Here is an 8,684-nt window from a genome sequence, read left to right as displayed (position 1 = left end):
TCTTCTTATTGACGATGAAGCACAGAAATTTCATTGGACTTAAATTCAAAAGGCACAATGCCGACTTAACTACAAGAGGACAGACACTCTCACTTTCTATGATTTGTACCTCTCCTGTGAGTCTACTTTTAGATTCCGATGATTCACTTCAGGGTTACTGTATCCCTTGGACCTTTTTATTGACGATGAAGCACAGTAATTGCATCGGAATTAAATTCATAAGGCACAATGCCGACATAGGTACAAGAGGTCTCACACTCTAACTTTCAATGATTTGAACCAATCCTGTGAGTCCAGTTCTAGATTCCTATGCTTCACTTCAGGTTTACTGTATCCCTTGGACCTTCGAATTGACGATGAAACACAGAAATAGGATCTGAATTTTATACAAAAGGCACAATGTCGACTTAAGTAAAAGAGGACGGACACTGTCACTTTCTATGATTTGAACCTCTCCTGTGAGTCCAATTTTATTTTCCGATGCTTCACTTCAGGTTTACTGTATACCTTAGACCTTCTTATTGACGATGAAGCACAGAAATTGCATCTGAATTAAATTCAAAAGGCACAATGCCGACTTAAGTACAAGAGGACTGACACTCGTACTATCTATGATTTGAACCTCTCCTGTGAGTCCAGTTTTAGATTCCGATGCTTCACTTCAGATTTACTGTATCCCTTGGACATTCTTATTGACGATGAAACACAGAAATTACAACCGAATTTAATACAAAACGCACAATGCCGACTTAAGTACAAGAGGACTGACACTCTAACTTTCTATGATTTGAACCTCTCCTGTGTCTCCAGTTTTAGATTCTGATGCTTCACTTCAGGTTTACTGTATACCTTGGACCTTCTTATTGCCGATGAAACACCGGAATTGCATCGAATTAGTTTCAAAAGGCAAAATGCCGTCTTAAGTACAAGAGGACTGACACTCTTACTTTCTATGATTTGAACCTCTCCTGTGAGTCCAGTTTTAGATTCCGATGCTTCCCTTCAGGTTTTCTGTATACCTTGGACCTTCTTATTGACGATGAAGCACAGAAATTGCATCGGGATTAAATTCAAAAGGCACAACGCTGACTTAAGTACAAGAGGACTGACACTCTAACTTTCTACGATTTGAACCTTTCCTGTGAGTCCAGTTTAAGAATTCCGATGATTCACTTCAGGTTTACTGTATCCCTTGGACCTTCTTATTGACGATGAAACTCAGAAATTGCATCCGAATTTAATACAAAAGACACAATGCCGACTTAAGTACAAGAGGACTGACACTCTCACTTTCTATAATTTGAACCTCTCCTGTGAGTCTAGTTTCAGATACCGATGCTTCACTTCAGGTTTACCGTATACCTTGCACTGTCTTATTGACGATGAAACACAGAAATTGCATCGGAATTAAATTCGAAAGGCACAATGCCGACTTAAGTACAAGAGGACTGACATTCGTACTTTCTATGATTTGAACCTCTCCTGTGAGTCCAGTTTTAGATTCCAATGCTTCACTTCAGATTTACCGTATCCCTTGGACCTTCTTTTTGACGATGAAACACAGAAATTGCATCCGAATTTAATACAAAAGGCACAATGCCGACTTTAGTACAAGAGTACTGACACTCTAACTTTCTATGACTTGAACCTCTCCTGTGAGTCCAGTTTTAGATTCCGATGCTTCACTTCAGGTTTACTGTATACCTTGGACCTTCTTATTGACGATGAAGCACAGAAATTGCATCGGAATTAAATTCAAAAGGCACAATGCCGATTTAAATACAAGAGGACTGACATTCTAACCTTCTATGATTTGAACCTCTCCTGTGAGACAAGTTTTAGATTCCGATGGTTCACTTCAGGATTACTGTATACCTTGGATCTTCTTATTGACGATGAAGCACAGAAATTGCATCGGAATTAAATTCAAAAGGCACAATGCCGACTTAACTACAAGAGGACAGACACTCTCATTTTCTATGATTTGTACCTGTCCTGTGAGTCTACTTTTAGATTCCGATGATTCACTTCATGTTTTCAGTATCACTTGGACCTTCTTATTGACGGCGAAACTCAGAATTTGCATCGGAATTAAATTCAAAAGGCACAATGCCGACTTAAGTACAAGAGGACTGACACTCTAACTTTCTATGATTTGAACCCCTCCTGTGAGTCCAGTCTTAGATTCCGATGCTTCACTTCAGGTTTACTGTATACCTTGGACCTTCTTATTGCCGATGAAACACCGGAATTGCATCGAATTAGATTCAAAAGGCACAATGCCGACTTAGTACAAGAGGACTGACACTCTAACTTTCTATGATTTGAACCTCTCCTGTGAGACCAGTTATAGATTCCGATGCTTCACTTCTGGTTTACTGTATACCTTGGACCTTCTTATTGACGACGAAACACAGAAATTGCATCGGAATTCAATACAAAACGCACAATGCCAACTTAAGTACAAGAGGACTGACACTCTAACTTTCTATGATTTGAACCTCTCCTGTGTCCCCAGTTTTAGATTCTGATGCTTCACTTCAGGTTTACTGTATACCTTGGACCTTCTTATTGCCGATGAAACACCGGAATTGCATCGAATTAGATTCAAAAGGCACAATGCCGCCTTAAGTACAAGAGGACTGACACTCTAACTTTCGATGATTTGAAACTCTCCTGTGAGTCCAGTTTTAGGTTCCGTGCTTCACTTCAGGTTTACTGTATCCCTTGGACCTTCTTATTGACGATGAAACACAGAAATTGCATCCGAATTTAATACAAAAGGCACAATGCCGACTTTAGTACAAGAGGACTGACACTCTAACTTTCTATGACTTGCACCTCTCCTGTGAGTTCAGTTTTAGATTCCGATGCTTCACTTCAGGTTTACAGTATACCTTGGACCTTCTTATTGACGATGAAGCACAGAAATTGCATCGGAATTAAATTCAAAAGGCACAATGCCGACTTAACTACAAGAGGACAGACACTCTCACTTTCTATGATTTGAACCTCTCCTGTGAGTCTAGTTTTAGATTCCGATGATTCACTTCAGGTTTACAGTATACCTCGGACCTTCTTATTGACGATGAAACACAGAAATTGCATCGAGTTAAATTCAAAAGGCACAATGCGGACTTAAGTTTAAGTGGACTGACACACTAACTTTCTATGATTTGAACCTCTCCTGTGAGTCCAGTTTTAGATTCCAATGCTCACTTCGGGTTTACTGTATACCTCGGACCTTCTTGTTGACGATGAAACACAGAAATTGCATCGAATTAAATTCAAAAGGTACAATGCCGACTTAAGTACAAGAGGACTGACACTCTAACTTTCTATGATTTGAACCTCTCCTGTGAGTCCATTTTTGGATTCCGATGCTTCACTTCGGGTTTACTTTATCCCTTGGACCTTCTTATTGACGATGAAACACAGAAATTGCATCCTAATTTAACACAAAAAGCACAATGCCGACTTAAGTACAAGGGTACTGACACTCTAACTTTCAATTATTTGAAACTCTCCTGTGAGTCTAGTTTTAGATTCCGATGCTTCACTTCAGGTTCACTGTATACCTTGGACCTTCTTACTGACGATGAAGCACAAAAATTGCATCGGAATTAAATTCAAAAAGCACAATACCGACTTAAGTACAAGAGGAATGACACTCTAACTTTCTATGATTTGAACCTCTCCTGTGAGTCCAGTCTTAGATTCCGATGCTTCACTTCAGGTTTACTGTATCCCTTGGACCTTCTTATTGACGATGAAACCGAGAAATTGCATCCGAATTAAATTCAAAAGGCACAATGCCGACTTAATTACAAGAGGACTGATACTCTAACATTCATTGATTTGCACCTCTCCTGTGAGTCCAGTTTTAGTTTCCGATGCTTCACTTCAGTTTTACTGTATACCTTGGACCTTCTTATTGACGATGAAACACAGAAATTGCATCGAATTAAATTCAAAAGGCGCAATGCCGACTTAGTACAAGAGGACTGACACTCTAACTTTCTATGATTTGAATCTCTCCTGTGAGACCAGTTATAGATTCCGATGCTTCACTTCTGGTTTACTGTATACCTTGGACCTTCTTATTGCCGATGAAACACCGGAATTGCATCGAATTAGATTCAAAAGGCACAATGCCGCCTTAAGTACAAGAGGACTGACACTCTAACTTTCAATGATTTGAAACTCTCCTGTGAGTCCAGTTTTAGGTTCCGTGCTTCACTTCAGGTTTACTGTATCCCTTGGACCTTCTTATTGACGATGAGACACAGAAATTGCATCCAAATTTAATACAAAAGGCACAATGCCGACTTTAGTACTAGAGGACTGACACTCTAACTTTCTATGACTTGCACCTCTCCTGTGAGTCCAGTTTTAGATTCCGATGCTTCACTTCAGGTTTACTGTATACCTTGGACCTTCTTATTGACGATGAAGCACAGAAATTGCATCGGAATTAAATTCAAAAGGCACAATGCCGATTTAAGTACAAGAGGACTGACATTCTAACCTTCTATGATTTGAACCTCTCCTGTAAGACTAGTTTTAGATTCCGATGGTTCACTTCAGGATTACTGTATACCTTGGAACTTCTTATTGACGATGAAGCACAGAAACTGCATCGGAATTAAATTCAAAAGGCACAATGCCGACTTAACTACAAGAGGACAGACGCTCTCACTTTCTATGATTTGAACCTCTCCTGTGAGTCTAGTTTTAGATTCCGATGATTCACTTCAAGTTTACAGTTTACCTCGGACGTTCTTATTGACGATGAAACACAGAAATTGCATCGAGTTAAATTCAAAAGGCACAATGCGGACTTAACGTTAAGTGGACTGACACACTAACTTTCTATGATTTGAACCTCTCCTGTGAGTCCAGTTTTAGATTCCAATGCTCACTTCGGGTTTACTGAATACCTCGGACCTTCTTGTTGACGATGAAACACAGAAATTGCATCGAATTAAATTCAAAAGGCACAATGCCGACTTAAGTACAAGAGGACTGACACTTTAACTTTCTATGATTTGAACCTCTCCTGTGAGTCCAGTTTTAGATTGCGATGCTTCACTTCAGGTCTACTTTATCCCGTGGACCTTCTTATTGACGATGAAACACAGAAATTGCATCCGAATTTAATACAAAAGCACAATGCCGAATTAAGTAAAAGAGGATTGACACTCTAACTTTCAATCGTTTGAACCTCTCCTGTGAGTCCAGATTTAGATTCCAATGCTTGACTTCAGGTTACTGTATCCCTTGGACCTTCTTATTGACGATGAAACACAGAAATTGCATCCGAATTTAATACAAAAGGCATAATGCCGCCTCAAGTACAAGAGGCCTGACACTCTGACTTTGAATGATTTGAACCTCTCCTGTGAGTCCAGTTTTAGAATCCGATGCTTCACTTCAGATTTACTGTATCCTTTGGACCTTCTTATTGACGATGAAACACAGAAATTGCATCCGAATTTAATACAAAAGGCACAATGCCGACTTAAGTACAAGAGGACTGACACTCAATCTTTCTATGATATGTACCTCTCCTGTGAGTCCTGTTTCAGATTCCGTTGCTTCATTTCAGGTTTACTGTATCCCTTGGACCTTCTTATTGACGATGAAACACAGAAATTGCATTGAATTAAATTCAAAAGGCACAATGGCGACTTAAGTACAAGAGGACTGACACTCTAACTTTCTATGATTTGAACCTCTCCTGTGATACCAGTTTTAGATTCCGATGCTTTACTTCAGGAGTACTGTATTCCTTGGACCTTCCTATTGTTGATGAAGCACAGAAATTGCATCGGAATTAAATTCAAAAGGCACAATGCCGACTTAAGTACAAGAGGACTGACACACTAACTTTCTTTGATTTGAACCTCTCCTGTGAGTCCAGTTTTAGATTCCGATGTTTCACTTCAGGTTTACTGTATACCTTGGACCTTCTTATTGACGACGAAACACAGAAATTGCATCGGAATTAAATTCAAAAGGCACAATGCCGACTTAACTACAAGAGGACAGACACTCTCACTTTCTATGATTTGAACCTCTCCTGTGAGTCTAGTTTTAGATTCCGATGATTCACTTCAGGTTTACTGAATACCTTGGACCTTCTTATTGACGATGAAGCACAGAAATTGCATCGGAATTAAATTCAAAAGGCACAATGCCGACTTAAGTACAAGAGGACTGACACTCTATGATTTGAACCTCTCCTGTGAGTCTAGTTTTAGATTCCGATGATTCACTTCAGGTTTACTGAATACCTTGGACCTTCTTATTGACGATGAAGCACAGAAATTGCATCGGAATTAAATTTAAAAGGCACAATGTCGACTTAAGTACAAGAGGACTGACACTCTGATTTTCTATGATTTGAACCTCTCCAGTGAGTCCAGTTTAAGATTCCGATGCTTCACTTCAGGTTTACTGTATACCTTGGACCATCTAATTGAGGATGAAGCACAGAAATTGCATCAGAATTAAATTCAAAAAGCACAATGCCGGCTTAACTACAAGAGGACTGACACTCTAAGTTTCTATGCTTTGAACCTCTCCTGTGAGACCAGTTTTAGATACCGATGCTTAACTTCAGGTTTAGTGTATCCCTTGGACCTTCTTATAGACGATGTTACACAGTAAGTGCAACCGAATTTAATACAAAAGGCACAATGCCGACTTAACTACAAGAGGACTAACACACTAACTTTCTATCATTTGAACCTCTCCTGTGACTCCAGTTTTAGATTCCGATGCTTCACTTCAGGTTTACTGTATACCTCGGACTTTCTTATTGACGATGAAACACAGAAATTGCATCGAGTTAAATTCAAAAGGCACAATGCGGACTTAAGTTTAAGTGGACTGACACACTAACTTTCTATGATTTGAACCTCTCCTGTGAGTCCAGTTTTAGATTCCAATGCTCACTTCGGGTTTACTGTATACCTCGACCTTCTTGTTGACGATGAAACACAGAAATTGCATCGAATTAAATTCAAAAGGCACAATGCCGACTTAAGTACAAGAGGACTGACAATTTAACTATCTATGATTTGAACCTCTCCTGTGAGTCCAGTTTTAGATTGCGATGCTTCACTTCAGGTCTACTTTATCCCGTGGACCTTCTTATTCACGATGAAACACAGAAATTGCATCCGAATTTAATACAAAAGCACAATGCCGAATTAAGTAAAAGAGGACTGACACTCTAACTTTCAATGGTTTGAACCTCTCCTGTGAGTCCAGATTTAGATTCCGATGCTTGACTTCAGGTTACTGTATCCCTTGGACCTTCTTATTGACGATGAAACACAGAAATTGCATCCGAATTTAATACAAAAGGCACAATGCCGCCTCAAGTACAAGAGGACTGACACTCTGACTTTGAATGATTTGAACCTCTCCTGTGAGTCCAGTTTTAGAATCCGATGCTTCACTTCAGATTTACTGTATCCTTTGGACCTTCTTATTGACGATGAAACACAGAAATTGCATCCGAATTTAATACAAAAGGCACAATGCCGACTGAAGTACAAGATGACTGACACTCAATCTTTCTATGATTTGTACCTCTCCTGTGAGTCCTGTTTTAGATTCCGATGCTCACTTCAGGTTTACTGTATCCCTTGGACCTTCTTATTGACGATGAAACACAGAAATTGCCTCGAAATAAATTCAAAAGGCACAATGCCAACTCAAGTACAAGAGGACTGACACTCTGACTTTCAATGAATTGACCCTCTCCTGTGAGTCCATTTTTATAATCCGTTGCTTCACTTCAGGTTTACTGTATCCCTTGGACCTTCTTATTGACGATGAAGCACAGAAATTGCATCGAATTAAATTCAAAAGGAACAATGCCGACTTAAGTACAAGAGGACTGACACTCTATCTTTCTATGATTTGAACCTCTCCTGTGAGTCCAGTTTTAGGTTCCGATTCTCACTTCAGGTTTACTGTATACCTCGGACCTTCTTATTGACGATGAAACACAGAAATTCCATCGAATTAAATTCAAAAGGCACAATGCCGACTTAAGTACAAGAGGACTGACACTCTAACAGTCTATGATTTGCACCTCTCCTGTGAGTCCAGTTTTAGGTTCCGATTCTCACTTCAGGTTAACTATATACCTCGGAACTTCTTATTGACGACGAAACACAGAAATTGCATCGGAATTAATATCAAAAGGCACAATGCCGACTTAAGTACAAGAGGACTGACACTCTAACTTTCTATGATTTGAACCTCTCCTGTGATACCAGTTTTAGATTCCGATGCTTTACTTCAGGAGTACTGTATCCCTTGGACCTTCTTATTGACGATGAAGCACAGAAATTGCATCGGAATTAAATTCAAAATGCACAATGCCGACTTAAGTACAAGAGGACTGACACACTAACTTTCTTTGATTTGAACCTCTCCTGTGAGTCCAGTTTTAGATTCCGATGTTTCACTTCAGGTATACTGTATACCTTGGACCTTCTTATTGACGACGAAACACAGAAATTGCATCGGAATTTAATTCAAAAGGCACAATGCCGACTTAAGTACAAGAGGACTGACTCTCTAACTTTCTATGATTTGAACCTCTCCTGTGTGTCCAGTTTTAGATTCCGATGCTTTACTTCAGGTTTACTGTGTGCCTCAGA

The sequence above is a fragment of the Schistocerca serialis genome, unplaced genomic scaffold (genome assembly GCF_023864345.2).
Source record: "Schistocerca serialis cubense isolate TAMUIC-IGC-003099 unplaced genomic scaffold, iqSchSeri2.2 HiC_scaffold_1417, whole genome shotgun sequence".
Taxonomy (NCBI): domain Eukaryota; kingdom Metazoa; phylum Arthropoda; class Insecta; order Orthoptera; family Acrididae; genus Schistocerca; species Schistocerca serialis.
Note: the sequence above shows the minus strand (reverse complement) of the source record.